Here is a 19,011-nt window from a genome sequence, read left to right on the forward strand (position 1 = left end):
TGAAAGCATGCCCAGTGTGGGGGAGAGCAATGGCAAAGAACAGTCTTGAGTTCTGTGTGCAGCAGTACAATGATCTTTATTCGAGCTCTTTATCACACGTAGGGGTGAGGCCACAGATTGCTCCAAATCTGTCCTTCACGTGGGGCCCCATCACCCTATTAATCTCAGATCCGAAGAGAAGTCTTTGCTGCACGGATATCCCCTGTCACTGCAACATTTTTATACTTTTCACGTTACAGTTATTACATGCAACACCGTCATTTTGCTTCCCTCTTAATCTATGCATCCAATCCTGTGAGACACCTGATCAATGATGGGCACACCTATCAATAGCCTTAGGTTCCCCATGACCTCATGATGTTTACTGGACATCGTATCACGAGGCCTTTGGTTCTTACAATATACCCGATGAATTATATTCTCAGACTTGCATGTCTCTAAGGATTGCTTGAATTCTGTTATTCATCGTATTCATTGTTATCCTGGTTAAATTCTATTACTCATCTTATATTTCCCACTGTCCTAATCACAGGAGATACAAAAGGAGGTTAGTTCTTACTAATTGCTATAAGATTCATAATATTAGTTCGAATCTAATGTTGGTTATATATAAAGTTTTATTGTTACACCTACTGTTAGCATTCTTTAGCTAATGAGTTGTGAGCAGTTTCTTTCTCCCTGTATTATACTTATCTTTCATGTAAGGTCATTTTAAAATCAGTGATAATGTTTACTATCCTCATTACTAGATATATAAAAGGATATTAATTTTTATTAAATGTTGTAAAAGTTGTACCATCAGTTCCAATAAAGCTATATAGTTAGACCTAATAGATCATAGAACAGTACATCAGAGTGTTACAAGGGGACATAAATTTAAGGTGAAGGTATGGGGAGATGTCAGGGGTAGGTTCTTTACCCAGAGAGTGGTGGGGGCATGGAATGTGCTGCCCGTGGGAGTGGCAGAGTCAGAATCATTGGTGACCTTTAAGCGGCAATTGGATAGGTACATGGATAGGTGCTTAAGCTAGGACAAATATTCGGCACAACATCGTAGGCCGAAGGGCCTGTTCTGTGCTGTATTGTTCTATGTTCTACATCAAAGTACAGGCCCTTCAGCCCTCGATGTTGGCCTTTTACCCTACTCTAAGATCAAGCTAACCTATACACCCTTCAATTTATTATCATCCATGATCCTATCCAATAGTCACTTAAATGTCCCTAATATATCTGGCTTTACTCCCACTACTGGCAGTGCATTCCACACACCCACCACTCCCTGAGTAAGGAACCTACCTCTGACATCTCCCGTAAACCTTCCTCCAATTACCTTAAAATTATGCTCCCACGTGATAGACATTTCAGATCTGGGAAAAATTCTATCTATCTATACTCTCATCATCTTGTCCACCTCTACCAAGTCACTTCTCACCCTCTTCACTCTAATGAGAAAATACCAAGCTCACGGTTCTGAAGCTCAAGAGCTCTGCTGATGGAAGCTAACACACCACACATATTCTTTACAACCTAATCAACTTGGTTGGCAACTTTGAGGGATCTATAGATATGGACGCCATGATCCCTCTGTTCCTCCGCACTGCCAAGAATCCTGCCTTTAACCCTGTAATCTGTATTCTGATTCACCTTCCAAAATGAATCACTTCGTACTTTTCCAGGTTGAACTCCATCTGCCACTTCTCAGCCCAGCTCTGCATCTTGTCAATGTCCTGCTGCAACCTACAACAGCCCTCCCCACTACTCACTAGTGAATCAACCTTCATGTCATCAACAAACTTACTAACCCACCCTTCCAATTCCTCATCCAAGTTATTTATAAAAACCACAGGCAGCAGAGGTCCCAGAACAGATCCCTGCAGAACACCACTGGTCACCAAGCTCCTGGATGCGTACTTTCCGCCTACTACCACCCTCTGCCTTCTATAGGCCAGCCAATTCTGTATTCAGACAGCCAAATTTCCTGCCTCCTTACTTTCTGAATTAGCCTACCATGGGGAACCTCATCAAATGCCTTGCTAAAATCCATGTACACCACATCCACCGCTCTCCCTTCATCAATGTGTTTTGTCACATCCTCAACGAACTCAATAAGGCTCGTGAGGCATGGCCTGCCACTCTCACAGCCAGGCTAATGATCTCTAATCAAGTAATGCCTTTTCAAGTAAACACAAATCCTGCCTCTCAGAATTTTTCCAATAATTTGCCCAACACTACATAAGACTGACTGGTCTGTAATTCCTAGGGTTATCCCGATTCCCTTTCTTGAGCAAGAGAATAACATTTGGCATCCTTCAATCATCTGGCAGTACTCCAGTGGACAGTGAGGATGCAAAGATTATTGCCAAGGGCACAGCAATCTCTTCCCTTATCTATCCTCATGTGTTTCACAATTTCCAACCCATCCTCCTTCTTAACATCAACCTGTTCGAACGTATCAGCCTGTTTCACGCTGTCCTCACAAATGTCAAGGTCCCTCTGACTAGTGAATAATGAAGCAAAGTATGCATTAAGGACCTCCCCTACCTCCTCCAACTCCAAGCACAAGTTTCCTCCACTATCCCTGATCGGCCCTACCCTCACTCTGGCTATCCCCTTGTTCCTCACATAACTGTGGAACTCCTTGAGGTTTCCCTTACTCCTACACGCTAAGGCTTTTTCATGCCCTCTTCTAGCTCTCCTAAGTCCATTCTTCAGTTTCTTCCTGGCTACCTTGTAACTCTCTAGATCCCTGAATGATCCTTTTTCCCTCAACCTTAAGTTTTTCCCTTATTCCTCTTGACTAGATGTTCCACATCTCTTGTTATCCAAGGTTCCTTCACCCTACCATCCCTTCCTTGCCTCATTGGGACAAACCCATACAGCATTCGCAGCGAGTGCTCCCTAAACAGCCTCCACATTTCTGGCATGCATTTCCCTGTGAGTGTCTGGTCCCAATTTATGATCTACAGTTCCTGCCTAATAGCATTGTAATTCCCCTTCCACAAATTAAATACTTTTCCATACAATCTGCTCTTATCCCTCTCCATGACTCTCCAGGACTGTGGATGGCATGGAAGCTCAGTGGTTAGCACTGCTGCTTCACAGCGCCAGGGACCCAAGTTCAATTCCTGCCTCGGGTGACCGTGTGGAGTTTGCACATTCTCCCCGTGTCTGTGTGGGTTTCCTCCGGTTGCTCCAGTTTGCTCCCACAATCCAAAGATGTACAGGTCAGGTGAATGGGCCATGCTAAATTGCCCATAGTGTTAGGTGCATTAGTCTGGGGCAAATATAGGGTGGAGGAAAAGGTCTGGTTGCGTTACGCTTCAGAGGGTTGGTGTGCTGAAGGGCCTATTTCCATACAGTAGGGAATCTAATCTAACAGCCTATGTTACTCTCACCGAAATGCTCTGGCACCGAGATATTTGACCTGGTTCGTTGCCAACACCAAATCAAATATGGCCTCCCCTCTAGTCAGCCTATCTACATATTGAGTCAGGAACCCTTTCTGGACACACCTGACAAAATCTGCTCCATCCAAACTATTTGCACTCAGGCGGTTCCAATTAATATTGGGGAAGTTGAAGTCATTCATGACAACAACCCTGTTACTTCTACACCTTTCCAAAATATACCTCCCAATCTGCTCCTCCATATCTCTGTTGCTATTGTGGGGTCAATAGGAAACTCCCAACTGTTCCTTTCCTATTTCTGACTTTCACCCATACTAACTCAGTAGACAAACTCTCCTCGCCGACCTCCCTAAGGTTAAACTACTGTCACTCATAAATCTTCTCATTTGTCTCTGTTGTGGGATCGTACTTTTTAAAAAAATTAATGCTTGCTACAAACATCAGGCTGCCTGTCCTCATACATCTCTTATCAAACTGTCTCCTATGACAACTGCAGCTTTTTTTTTACAGAAGGTTCTGCATATTAATTTATATGATTTTTTGTTCAAAGTAGACCCTGTTACCTTGGGATAACTCCTTTGCAAAATTCCCTTTGTGCCACCTTATGACCTCACTTTAAGACTCAATCAGGCAAGCTAATTCTGTGAACTTCAGTCATATTATGCCACCTCTGACCAGGGGCTCTCTCAACAGAGAAGCCCAGTTTGGAGCATCTGCAAGTCCATGGCTTGAGAAAGGAAGACTATGTTTGACATTTTAACTTTATTTCTTTATTTTTCTACTTTTAGATTAGATTCCCTACTGTATGGAAGCAAGCCCTTCAACCCAACAAGTCCACATCATCCCTCCTGAGCTGAAAAATGTGTTGCTGGAAAAGCACAGCAGGTCAGGCAGCATCCAAGGAGCAGGAGAATCGACGTTTCGGGCACAAGCCCTTCTGATTCTGGAAGAAGGGCTTATGCCCAAAACGTCGATTCTCCTGCTCCTTGGATGCTGCCTGACTTGCTGCTCTTTTCCAGCAACACATTTTTCAGCTCTGACCTCCAGTATCTGCAGTCCTCACTTTCTCCACATCATCCCTCCAAAGAGCAACCAACCAGGCCCATTCACCTACCCCATATTTACCCCTCACTAATGCATCTCATATGATAGTTAATTTAGCACAGCCAATTCACCTGACCTGCACATCTTTGGATTGTGAGAGGAAGCCCACGCACACAAGGGGAGAACATGCAAACTCCACACAGACAGTTGCCCAAGGCTGGACTCAAACCCGGGTACCTGGTACTGTGAGGCAGCAGTGCTAACCACTGAGCCACTGTACTGCCCTTACTTTATGGTAAGAAGACTGGAGTGCTGAACCTTTTAACTTATTTCTTTATTTCTCTCTTCCTGTAACTAAGATTTTGTACCTGGGTATTTTCTACCACATGTAGTGACATTGTCCACTTTTACATGAGTACATGTGACAACAAAATGCAAATCTAAATTCGGTGTGTCCACAATGACTCTTGCCAATTTTTACAGATGCACCATTGAAAGCATCACAGCATGGTATGGCAACTGCTTTGCCCAAGACGACAAAATATTACAGAGTTGTGAATGCAGCCCAGTTCAGCTTGCAAAACTATCTTCCTTTCATTGACTCAGCAACATTAGCACCATACTGTTATTTCTCCACAGAGGTTGTGGTGGGGAAACATGTGTTGAGTTGCAGACTGAGAATTTGATGTGTTACTGTTGTTCTGAGGGGAACCAGACAGCCATAGTGTCATTTGGCTGAGTTAGAATGGCCTTTATTTAGAGTTGCTCAGAAGCTATGTGCTTTTTGAATTAATAATGAACACATTGCTGACAGTTAGAGTTCATGTTATCTGTAACTAACACCAGTCTGTGATAATATAACAGCAGTTAAAGATAAACATTTAGAGCTTCAGGAACATTTCAGTAATGGGTGTGAAAGCAGTAACGAAGCTTATCAAGAACATATTGAATTAAGTAATTTAAAAGATAAAATATATTTAATGTGAAATGAGGGGAAACATTGAAGAAGCTGAGTTGTTAAGTGTGTAAATTCTGCAGCAAAGGAACTTTTGGAGATCCTGATATTGGCTATAGGTAGGTAACATTTAGTTTATAATAAGCTGTAAGTGTTTAACTCAGTGTGTAAGAACTAGTTTTTTTGTCTATAGGAAGTACAGCATTACAAAAACATATTTTGCTGTTGAAGTGTCTTTAAAAAAGGGAATGAGTGAGGCAAAAACTATTGGTCAATTAGCCCAACATCCACTGTAAGAAAAGTATTGGAATCAATTATTAAGAAAGTCACAGCAGCACACTTGGAAAACCATAATCTAGTCAAGCAGCGTCAGCATGGCCTCATGAAAAGGAATCGTGTCTAATTAATTTATTTGGGATTTTCGAGGAAGTCTGAACCAAAGTGGATTGACGGGAGCCAGTAGATGTGTTGCAGTTGGACTTCCAGAAGGCATTCAACAAGGTACCTCGCAAAAAGTTAAATCATAAGATAAGGGCACATGGTTTTGCAGGCAGTATATTGGCACGACAGAGAATTGGCTAATAAGCAGGAAACAGTGAGCGGGGATTAGGAGTACCTTTTCAGTTGGTAATCCATAACCAGTGATGTTACATATAAGTGTTTCCAAAAGATATTAATGACTAAGAATCATAGAATCCCTACAGTGTGGAAACAGGCCATTTGGCCTAACAAGTCCACACCAATCCTCCGAAGAGTACCCTACCCAGACCTACTCCCCTACCCTACTACTCTATATTTCCCCGAGTAATGCCCTTAACCTATACATCCCGGAACACTATGGGCAATTTAGCATGGCCAATTCACCTAGGGGGCAGCACAGTGGCTTAGTGCTTCGCACTCCTGCCTCACAGTGCCAGGGACCTGCGTTTGATTCCAGCCTCAGGCAACTGTGTTGACTTTGCACATTCTCCCTGTATCTGCGTAGGTTTCCTCCGGGTGCTCCAGTTTCCTCCCACAGTCCAAGATGCGCAGGTTAGGTGAATTAGCCATGCTAAATTGCCGATACTGTTCAGGGATGCATAGGTTAGGTGCATTAATCAGGGATAAATATAGAGTATTAGGGTAGGGGAATAAGTTTGACTGGGATACTCATCAGACGGTCAGTGTGGATTTGTTGGGCCGAAGGGCCTGTTTCTACACTGTAGGAATTCAATGGATTCTAACCTGTACACCTTTGGACTGTGGGAGGAAATCAGAGCAAACCTATGCAGACACAGGGAGAATGTACAAACTTCACACTGACAGTCGCTCGAGGCTGGAATCAAACTTGGGTCCTTGGTGCTATGAGGCAGCAGTGCCAACCACTGAGCCACTGAGCTGGAGGGAGGAAGTAAATGTACTGTGGCTAAATTTGAGACACCACTTAAATTGGTGGAAAGGTAGATTTTGAGAGAGATACAAATAGTTTATAGAGGACAGGTTAAGTAAGTGGGCAAAAAGTTGGCAAATGGAGTATAATGTGGGAAAATGCAAAGTAGTTCATTTTGGAAGGGAGGACAAAGGAACAGAATATTATTTAAATGGAGAAAAACTGCAGAAAGCTGCAAAGCAAAGTACTTGAGCATGAAACACAGAAAGCTAGCACATAGATGCAGCAGGTAATCAGGAAGGCTAATTGAATAGTGGCCCTTATATCAAGGGGGTTGGAGTATAAGAATGAGAAAGACTTACTGCAACTATACAAGGTGCTGGTGAGATGTCATCTGGGAATCACAACTGAGAAAGTTTGGCCCCCTTCCCCAGATTTATAGAGTTGTACAGTACAGGAAAAGCTCTTCAGCCCATCGAGTCTGCACCAACATAACTACTACAAAAGCCATGCTAATCCCAATTTCCTGCACTTGTCCTGTGTTCTACGTTCTATGTTGTCCTATATCGTTGAATGTTATGATATTTCAAGTGCTCATCCAAATATTTTAAAAAGTTTTTAGGGTTTCTGGCATCCACTACTTTCCCAGGTAGTGCATTTCAGATTCCCACCATCTGCTGTGTGAAAATGTTTAGTCCAAAATTGCCTTTGAATCTCTTGTCCCTTACCCTAAAACTATGCCCTCTCATGATTGACCCCTCGGCCAAGGGGGACAGTTGCTCTTTCTGTTCACCCTGTCCATATCCCTCCCAATCTTATACATCTCAATCATGTTGTCCCCTCAGTTTTCCCTGCTCTGAAGAAAATAATCCAAGCCTATTTAGTCTCTCCCTAAAGCTCAATTTCTCCATCCCAGGCAACATTCTCATGAACCTCCTCTGTATCCCATCTAGGGTTATCAAGTTCTTCCTGGAGTGAGGTGACCAGACCTGCACACAATACTCCAGCTGCGGTCTGAGCAATATTCTGTAAAACTCCAACATTACCTCCTTGCTCTTATACTCTATGCCATGACTGATGAAAGCACGTGTCCAATATTCTTTCTTAACTACCTTATTCACACGCTCTACCGACTTCAGGGATCTGTGAATAATTACCTCAAGATCCTTATGTTCCTATAAGCATTACCCAGTGTCCTGTTATTCATTTAATACTCCCTCAACATGTTTCTTCTTCCAAAGTGCACCACATCACACTTATCAGGGTTAAATACCATTTGCCACAGAATGTGTATAACTAACAATGAGGGTTCAAGTCCTGATCCTGCCGGACACCTGCTTCCAGTCACTCAAATAGTCTTCTACCACTACCCCTTGTGTCCTATTATTAAGCCAGTTTCTGATCCATCTTGCCACATTTCCCTCAATTCTATGTTCTTTAACCTTCTCAATCAGTCTCCCACGGGCATCATTGCCAAAAGTTTTGCTAAAATCCATATAACCTACATCAACTCAACTTCCCTCATCCACACACTTGATCACATTTTCAAAAAATTCTCACAAATTTGCGCGGCATGACCTCCCTCTGACAAAGCCATGCTGACTACCCCTAATTGATTCTTGATTAGTGGTGCTGGAAGAGCACAGCAGTTCAGGTAGCATCCAAGGAGCTTCGAAATCGACGTTTTGGGCAAAAGCCCTTCATCAGGAATAAAATAATTGATCCAGCCCTTTCCAACAGGGTATTAATTGGCTCCTTCAGAATTTTCTCAAGTAGTTTCCCAACCACTGACATGCGACTCACTGGTCTACAATTTCCTGTTTCATCTCAACATCTTTCGTCACGAGTGTCGAACCAGCCATGATTCTATTGAATGGCTGAGCAGGCCTCAGGAGCCAAACGGCCTACTCCTGTTCCTATTTCTTATGGTTTTAATACGGTGAACAATGTGAAAGCTTTCTCTATGGACAAAGCTGAAAGGATTAGTGTGTTACTTTGCCACCTTTGACAAATGTTTGACCAGACCATGGTGGCAGAGGAGAAATCCCATTCTCTAGAAGGGTTTGAAATTCTTAAGCTGGATGTATTACGTAAACTGCTGGTACTTAAATTTGGAGATGCATCCAGGGATATTCAAGGAAGTAAGCATGGAAATTGCAAGGGAACTGGTAATTATCTTTCAGTTTTCCCTTGATCAGAGTTGCTGCTGAGAGACTGGAGATGGCAAACATTATGTGCCTGTTTAAAAATATGTTTTAAAGATTGGCCCAGGAACCAAAGGCCAGTCAGTTTAACTCAGTGGTGGGGAAACTTCCAGAAACAATTACTTAGGATAATATTAATCAACCCCCCCCAGAAAAATGTTGATTGATTTGGAAGACGGTATGGAATTGTTATGGGGCAATCCTGTCCAACTGACTTGTTGGATTTTTTGAAGAGGTAAAAAGAAGTACTAATGAATGGAAAGTCATTGATGGGGTGTACGTGCCTCCCAAGAAGTGTTTGAGACAATTCCATACAACAGACTTGTGAGAAAGCTAGAGGTCATGGAATAAAAGGGATTATAGGAATGTGGATCCAAAATTGGCTGAGGGATAGCCAATAAAGAATATTAGTTATATTTTTTGGAGGAAAATTTGTACTGAACTTTGCATCTCTGTTCTGGTTATGAAAGTGGATAACCTCATATTTTTAAATATTATATCCCATCTGCCACATCCTTGCCCAATCACTAAGCCTATCTAAATCTTTCTGAAAATGTTTTAGGTTTTCCCACAACATACATTATTGCTTAGCTTTGTATCATCTGCACATTTGGAAATATTACAACAGATCCCCAACTGCAAATCAATGATGCATGTTGTGAACAGGTACTGATCTTTGTGGTACCCCATTAGTCACAGTCTGGTGATGCAGGAATGACCTATTTATTCCAAATTTTTGTTTTCTGTCCATTTGTACATCCTTAATGCATGACAGTACATCATTTCCTATCCCTTTAATGTGCTTTAAATTTTCTAATCAACCTCCTATGGGGGTATTCATCAAAAACATAGAACATAGAACATTACAGCACAGTACAGGCCCTTCAACCCTCCATGTTGCGGTGACCTGTGGAACCAATCTGAAGCCCATCCATCCTACACGATTCCATTACCATCCACATGTTTATCCAATGACCATTTAAATGCCCTTAATGTTGGCAAGTCCACTACAGTTGCAGACAGGGCATTCCACACCCTTACTACATTCTGAGTAAAGAACCTACCTCTGACATCTGTCCAACATCTATCACCTCTCAATTTAAAGCTATGTACCCTTGTGCTAGCCATCACTATCTGAGGAAAAAGACTCTCACTGTCCACCCTATGTAATCCTCTGATCATCTTGCATGGCTTTATTAAGTCACCGCTTAACCATCTCTCTAACAAAAACATCCTCAAGTCCCTCAGCCTTTTCTCATAAGACCTTCCCTCTATACCAGGCAACATCCTAGTGATTCGCCTCTGAACCCTTTCGAGTGCTTCCATGTCCTTCCTATAATGTGGTGACCAGAACTATACGCAATACTACAAATGCTGCCGCACCAGAGATTTGTACAGTTGCAACATGACCTTAGGGCTCCAAAACTCAGTCTCTCTACCAATAAAAGCTAACACACCATATGCCTTCTTAGCAACCCCATCCCTGGCAACTTTCAGGGATCTATGCACATGGACATCAAGATCTCTCTGCTCATCTGCACTACCAAGAATCTTACCATTAGCCCAGTACTCCGCATTCCTGTTACTCCTTCCAAAGTAAATCACCTCACACTTTCCCACATGAAACTCCATTTGCCACCTCTCAGTCCAGCTCTGCAGCTGATCTATGTCCCTCTGTGACCGACAACATCCTTCTGCAATGTCCAGAACTCCAGTGACTTTAGTGTCACTGGCAAATTTATCAACACATCCTTTGACACCCTCATCCAGGTCATTTATAAAAATGACAAACAGCAGTTGCCCCCAAACAGATCCTTGCAGTACACCACTATTAAGTGAACTCCAGGATGAACATTTCCCATCAACCACCACCCTCTGTTTTTTTCAGCTAGCCAATTTCTGTTCCAAACAGCTAAATTACCCTCAATCCCATGCCTCCATATTCTCTGCAATAGCCTACCATGGGGAACCTTATCAAATGCCTTACTGAAATCCATATACACTACATCAACCGCTTTACCCTCATCCACCTGTTTGGTCACCTTCTCAAAGAACTCAATAAGGTTTGTGAGGCATGACCTACCCTTCACAAAACTGTGTTAACTGTCCCTAATCAAATTATTCCTTTCTAGATGATTATAAATTCTATCATTTAAACTTTTTCAACACTTTACTCACAACAGAAATAAGGCTCACTGGTCTATAATTACCAGGGTTGTCTCTACTCCCCTTCTAGAACAAAGGGACAACATTTACTATCCTCCAGTCTTCTGGCACTATTCCTGTAGACAATGATGACATAAAGATCAAAGCTAAAAGCTGTGCAATCTCCTCCCTATCCTTCCAGAGAATCCTTGGATAAATCCCATCCGGCCCAGGGGACTTATCTATTTACACAGTTTCCAGAATTGCTAACACGTCCTCCTTATGAACCTTAATCCTGTCTAGTCTAATAGCCTGTATCTCAGTATTCTCCTCAACAACATTGTTTTTTTCTAGTGTGAATACTAATGGAAAATATTCATTTAGTGCCATTCCTATCTCTTCGGACTTCACGCACATTTTCCCACTACTGTCCTTGACTGGCCCTAATCTTCCTCTACTTATTCTTTTACTCCTGACATACCTACAGAAAGTTTTAAGGTTTCCCTTGATCCTACCTGCCAAAGACCTCTCATGTCCCTTCCTGGCTCTTCTTAGCTCTCTGTTTAGGTTCTTTCTGGCTAACTTGTAACCCTCAAGCACCTTAACTGAGCCTTCACGTTTTATCTTAACATAAGCTTTCTTCTCCCTCTTGACAAGAGATTCAACTTCTTTAGTAAACCACGGTTCCCTCGCTCAGCCACTTTCTCCCTGCCTGACAGATACATACTTATCAAGGACATGCAGTAGCTATTTCTTGGACAAGTTCCACATTTCAATTCTATCTATCCCCTGCAGTTTCCTTCCCCACCCCAAGCATCCTAAATCTTACCTAATCGCAATGCCTTTCCCATAGCTGTAACTCTTGCCCTGCGGTATATTTATCCCTTTCCAATAAGAAAGTAAACGTAACCAAATTGTGGTCACTATCACCAAAGTGCTCACTTACCTCCAAATCTAACATCTGGTTGGGTTCATTACCCAGTACCAAATCCAAAGTGGCCTCGCTCCTTGTTGGCCTGTCTACATACTGTGTCAGGAAACCTTCCTGCACACATTGGATAAATACTGACCAATCTAAAATACTTAAACTACAGTATTCCCAGTCAATATTTGGAAAGTTAAAGTCCCCCTTAACAACTACCCTGTTACTTTTGCTCCTATTCAGAATCATCTTTGCAATCCTTTTTTCTACATCGCTGGAAATATTTGGAGTCTGATAGAAAACTCCAACAGGGCGACCTCTCTGAACCTCAGCACATTCTACCTCAGTAGACAAATCTTCAAATGTCCTTTCTGCCACCATCCTTGACTAACAATGCCACACTTTCCCTCTTTTACCACCTTCCCCGATCTTATTGAAACATCGAAACCCCGGAACCTGCAGCAATCATTCCTGCCCCTTCTCTATCCATGTCTCCGAAATGGCCACAACATCGAAGTACCAGGTACCAACCCATGCTGCAAATTCACTCACCTTATTCTGAATTCACCTGGTGTTGAAGTAGACACACTTCAAACCACCTTCTTGCCTGCCAGTACACTCCTGCAACCTTATTCATTACCTCACCACTCTCAACCTCCTATACATTGAAGCTACAATTCAGGTTCCCATCCCCCTGCTGAATTAGTTTAAACACTCCTGAAGCCTTCTAAAAATCTAAATATATTACATCCAACAGTTCTCCTTTTTTCAATTTTGTCAATAACATTTTCAATGGTCACAACCAAGTTAATTAAAAATGGCCTTTTCACAAATCCCTGCTGATTTTGTCCAATCTGATAATTATCATCCAAGTGCCCCAATTATCCCTTCCTTTATAATAGATTCTGGCATTTTCCAATCTACTCATCTCAGACCAACAGGGCTGCAGTTCCCCATTAATTCTCTCGCTCCCTTCTTAAATATTGAGGTGGTATTTGCCATCTTCCAATCCACAGGAATTATTCCAGAATCTTTAGAAATTAGGAAGATAATCACCAATACATTGATTATCTGTACAGCCACCTCTGGGATGCAGACTTCAGGTCCTGGGGATTTACCAGCTTTCAGTCCCATTAATTTCTCCAGTATAGTCTTTTTATTAATACTAAATGTATGCAACTCCTCACTCCTTTTAGTCAGATCCAGGTATAAAATATTTATCCTGGGTGGTGCGTCTAGAAGTAGGGAAGTAGCTTAAATTAAGGGATGAAATAAGGAGAAATTTCTTTACTTGGGGTGGTGAAACATTGGGAATTCATGGCAGTGTGCAACAAGGCACCACAATTGTCATAAATTGATTATGAAAACAAATTGTCAAGAAATATATAAAGCAAATGGTAAGACCTTCTACGTGTATATAAAATGAAAACGTAAAAAGGTGGGTGGAACCTTTTAAGGAGACAACTGGGGAATTAATGATGACATATAATTAAAAACAATATATCGCTTCAGTCCTCAGGGTAAAGGACACTATAAACATCCCAAAGATCACAGATAAGCAAGGTGCGAATGGGAGACAAGATCTTGACAGTCTCTATCACTAGGGATAAAGTATTTGATAAATTAATGTAACTGAAGGAAGACAAATCGCCTAATGGCCTGCACCTGAGGTTTTAGAGGAAGTGGCTGTCAAGATTGTGGAAGTATTTATCTGAACATTCCAGAACTTAATGGATTCCAGGAGAATTCCAGCAAATTTGAAAACCTGCTAATGAGACGTCCTTTCATCATAGTATAGAACATAGAACAGTACAGGACAGGAATAGGCTCTTCAGCCCATCATGTCTGTGCTGATCTTGATGCCATTCTAAACTAATCCCATCTGCCTGTACTTGTTCCCTATCTCTCTATTCCCTACTTGTTCAAGTGTCTGTCTATATGCCTCTTAAACGTTGCTAATGTTTCTGCTTCTACTGTCTGCTTTGGCAGTGCCTTCCAAGCATCTACCACCCACTGTGCAAAAAACATGCCTGCCACATCTCCTTGAAATGTTTCCCCTGTCACCTTAAACTTAATACATTTAAATAAGATCATAAGAAAAAGGAACAGGAGGAAAAGTAGGCCATTTGGCTGCTTGAGCCTACTCTGCCATTTAATAGGATTCACTTCCCTGCCCTTTCCCCATGACCCTTCATTCCCTGAATATCTCAGCTTTAAATATCCACAAGGAATCTGCCACCACAGCTTTCTGTGGCAACGATGGGGTGACTCTTATCAAGGATAAAGAAGCCATCAAGCAACATTGGGGGGAGCATTTCAGAGACATTCTGAATCAGAACTCTGTAATTGATCCGAGTGTCCTTCAACACATCCCACAGCCTACTACCTGCCATGAGCTCAGTGTTATGAAGATGTGGGTGTACCTTTAAGAGAGTGAAGGACTTGCAAAGCACCCAAGAGTGCTGGAGAATTTACAAAGTAACATTGGATTCAGAACAAACAGCATTCGTTGTGTTGCTATGAGACAAAAACACAAATTCGAATTTGGCCAATCAGTTTAAATTATACCCCCCAAAAAAATCAAACTCCAATCCAGTTTGAATTGAGTATATTGACAATCTTAAAAGCCAATGACATGGACTCAGCAAGATGGCTGCGATTCTGTAGAACTGCTGTGAACAGCTCTGCCTAACAGCCAAGGCGTACTGGTGATTTTTGCCATCCCTGGCCAATTTATATGGTGGAATTATTAGTTTAAAACCTTACAGAACACATATTTGTTAATATTCGGGAGTGGGAAGGATGCCAAAGGGAAAAGGAGTGAGCAAACAGCAACAGGGAGGACTCTCCCCTGCAGCACCTACAACACCGGAGACTGCAGCAGGAGCAGCCTCTCCGGCCCCCACCCGGGGAACTGACAGACTCACAGGAATTGGCTGCGGCGATGGAGAAACTTACCTTGAAAGTTGGGGCTGCGATTGAGGACATCCGTGGGGAGATTCATGCCCAGGTCAACCTATCACATCCATGCTGCAGAAGCACAAACAGGAGATCCAGGGCCTCGGGGAGAGGCTGGAGGAGGTGGAGGGTCGGACTAAGGCCTCGGAAGCTGTGATGGAGTCCTCATCCAGTCAGATCCAGGTGCTGGAGCGAGAGGTGCAGGCCTTGCAAAATCATATTGACAACCTCAAAAATCGAGGTCGGAGGATAAATCTCCGAATTGTCGGGCTCCCTGAATGTGAGGAAGGTGAGCAGCCGGTCAGCTTCTTTGAAAACTGGCTGCTGAAGTTTTTGGGCCTTCACATGGAGTCCAGCAGGCTTCAGATTGAAAAGGCTTTATCAGCTAACAGAGCACTGGTCAGGGCCGGTGCAGCATCCCCGCCTGGTCCTAGTGCACTTCCACTCATATAAGGACAAGCAAAAAGTCATAAAAGCTTCCAGATCCCTGGGAAAAGATCCGCAGGCGCTGCTGTACAAGGGGTCAAAAATCATGTTTTCCAAGGTTTCCTCTGTAGCTTTCATTCGAAAGAGGAATTCCTTCGATGAAGTTAAAAAGAGGCCGAGGAACCTGGGCATCCAGTACTCCGGCCCCCACAGTGCATTGTTTCAGCCACGAGGACTCAGTTTATAAATTTGACTCAGCGGATAAAACTAAAAACATTTTGTGGACACTTTAAAATAGACGGATTGGCCTGAAGAATACGGTTAATGTTCTCTTTTCTATCTTTCCCCATGTTTTCTCTTCCTTTTTAAAATTCCTTTCTTTCTCCCTAATAATTTCCTTTTTGGAAACGCGGAAAAGACCTTGGAATAAGTTGTTCCTTTTTTTTAATAACTGGATTTTCTGATGGGAAATTTTGTGGATGTTCTTTGTTGTCTCCTCCCCTTTTCTTCGTTTGTTCTGTTTCTCGTTTAGTCACAAGTAGGGGTGACAGGAAGCCAGGGATGGGTGGAGTGCTCATACTGACTTAGTCTTTTTTCTGCTGATTTAAGGATCATCTCTTTGTTTTTTTTTCTGGCCTAAGGCTGGGGCACATTCCAGGTTTGAAGGAGCTGTGAAGGAGGGGATGGGTAGGGTGTGTGCCCCCTATGGGCAGGGGGAAGAGTCTTCCATTCAAGGTTTTATAGTTGGTTTTCTTTGTAGTTTTTGGTAGTAATAGTTGTTTATAGTTATGATAGAGTAGTTTTTGTATATATAGTTTCTCGATTCTATGAGTCTTTATTTACTTATGCTCGGTGCTTTGCAAGGGGGGTTCTCCCTCTGAGGGGTTCAAGGGTGTCTGAAAGGGGATATGGCTAAGTGTCTTATTAAATGGTGCACCTGGAACATTAAGGGAAGTCATTTGCTTGTTAAAAGGAAAAATGTGCTTTCTAGCCTTAAGAGGGAAAGGGTTGATATCGCTTTGTTGCAGGAAACCCATCTTGATGATGGGGAACACCTGAAATTACAACAGGGGGGGTTATGACCTGGTATTCTTTTCATCCTTTACTATTAAAAGTAGGGGAGTGGCGGTACTTATCCAGAAGAATCTTCCGTACACATTATTAGAGCAGGTGAAAGATGAGCAGGGATGGTTTGTGATATTTAAAGCCTTGATAAATGGGGAGGAATATGGCATTTTAAATGTCTACTGTCCTCAAGCGCATCCTCTCAAATTTTTGATTAGTGCTTTCTCTAAGTTGAGTGCTTTTAGAACACGACACATTATTATGGGGGGAGATTTTAATTGTCTTTTGGATCCAACAGTGGACAGGATGCCTTCTGGGTCTCCAACTATTTCTTCGCAGGCCAAACAGGTGGTTGACTTATGCAAGGAGTTGGGGCTGGTGGATATTTGGAGATGTCTTCACCCTACCGGCAGGGACTTCACCTTTTTATCAAACCCACATAAATGTCACATGAAGATTGACCACTTTCTGGCTCCCTCGGCCCTTCTGGATTTGATTATGGGTTGTAAAATTGGGAATATAGATATCTCTGATCACGCGGCAGTATATTTGGATGTTAAGGCCAAGAGTGAAGGGCTAGGTTTGCGGCATTGGAGTTTGGACCCTTTTCTCCTTAAGGATTCCAAATTTGTGGAATACTTTTTGAAGGATTTTCAGGAATTCTTGACTATCAACTCAGACACAGCTAGTAGTCCATCTATGCTATGGGAGACTGCTAAGGCCTTTGCTAGGGGATTAGCTATTTCCTATTCGGCAAGCCAGAAATGACAGAAGGAGGAGCAACAGAGTCTACTTGAGACGCGGTTGAAAGCTGTGGAGGCAGCACATCTTCCGCGGCCGTCGGTGACTAAGCTACAGTGGATCATGGCCCTGCAGGCTGCCTTGAATTCAATACTGTCACAAAACGCAAAGAAAGAAATTGCTTTTGCAAGACAAAGGCTGTTCGAATATGGGGATAGGCCAGGGTAGTATTTAGCCGACCTGACTAGGAAAAAGCATGCTCCCCAATCCATTACTGCAATCAGAGACAGTGCTGGCGTCCTTACATACGATGCTAAAAAGATTAATGAGGTTTTTTGAAGCTTTTACTCTGAATTGTATCGGTCTGAAGGTTGCGAAGACAGGAGTGCTAAAATGGAGACCTTTTTTAAGAACCTGGACCTCCCAGGGGTAACCTTGGAACAGGCCTGTCTCCTTAATGCCCCCTTGACAGTTTAGGAAATAGAGGAGGCAGCTAGGCAACTTCAGAGTGGGAAAGCACCTGGCCCTGATGGTCTTCCGGGTGAGTTTTATAAGGAGTTTATAGAGATTCTGTTAGGGCTGATGTTGGAGATGTACAATCATGAATGCCTACTACCTCTTTAAGAGAAGCTAATATTTCCTTAATTCTTAAGAAGGGGAAGGTTCCTGAGGATTGTGCCTCATACAGGCCCATCTCTCTATTAAATTCAAATTTGAAGATTCTGTCCAAGATCCTGGTGCTGAGACTGGAAAGGGTGTTGCCCCATATTATTAAAGAGGACCAGACAGGCTTTATAAGGGGCTGTATGTTCTCTAATATTATTAGAAGGTTGCTGAATATGGTCCAAGTTTGTCAGCAACAATCGATTCAGGGGTTGGTGATTTCCTTCGATGCAGAGAAAGCATTTGACCGGGTGGAATGGCCGTATATTTTTTATGTCTTAGAACAGTTTGGGTTGGGTGGAGTCTTGGCGAGGTGGGTGGAGGTTTTATATCGCCACACTCTGGCCGTGGTTATCACCAACGGGTGAATTCTGGGAATTTTAGGATTGGTAGGGGCAAGGCTGCCCCCTCTCACCGTTGTTGTTTATGTTGGTGATAGAGCTGCTGGCAGAGGCCATTTGTCAGAACGTCCACATAATCGCTCCGGAAGTGGGATCGAGGGCACACAAGATTAACACTGTACGCGGATGATGTCCCTCTGTTTTTATCGAACCCGATGACCTCCGTACCCCATTTGATACAATGTATCAGTTCATTTGGGGCTATTTCAGGAAATAAGATTAACTTTACAAAATCGGAGGCTATGCCTTTGGGATACCTTAAGGATGTGCCAGAAGTTGAAGGTGGATCTAAGTTCTCTTTTAAATGGTCACGAGCAGGTTTCCGGTAACTAGGCATTTTTATTACCCCCAAGTTTGATCTGTTATTTCGGACTAACTTTGCTCACTTGCTCAACAATATTAGGTGAGATCTCCAGAGATGGGAGGCTCTTCCAATTTCATGGCTGGGCCGAATATCTCTCATTAAGATGAATGTTCTTCCTCATTTGCTTTATCCTATGTGTATGCTCCCTATAATGTTTCCCATATCAACGCTGGGTTGGTTCGTTTATCTGGCATCGTGGGTGGCCCCTCATCAAACTTACTAAATTACAGTTGCCTCAAGGAGGGGTCGGGGTTGATTTCCCAGACATCAGAAGGTATCAGTTGAGTTCCCTGCTGTCCTTTGTCTGTGATTGGGTAGGTAATAAGCTCAATATGGCTGGATATTGA

At 42.8% G+C, this 19,011-nt stretch overlaps 1 protein-coding gene across 1 annotated transcript in view; it reads left to right on the forward strand.

The window, feature by feature from the left end:
• The first annotated feature begins 5,444 nt into the window (after positions 1–5,444).
• The window catches only part of LOC140481816 (C-X-C chemokine receptor type 2-like), a 36,050-nt gene continuing 22,483 nt past the window's right edge, over positions 5,445–19,011 (forward strand). The window contains exon 1 of the mRNA XM_072578342.1: positions 5,445–5,525. The gene's annotated coding sequence lies outside the window, so the exon portion shown is untranslated. The remainder of the gene's footprint in view (positions 5,526–19,011) is intronic.

The sequence above is a fragment of the Chiloscyllium punctatum genome, chromosome 10, assembly GCF_047496795.1.
Source record: "Chiloscyllium punctatum isolate Juve2018m chromosome 10, sChiPun1.3, whole genome shotgun sequence".
Lineage (NCBI taxonomy): Eukaryota > Metazoa > Chordata > Chondrichthyes > Orectolobiformes > Hemiscylliidae > Chiloscyllium > Chiloscyllium punctatum.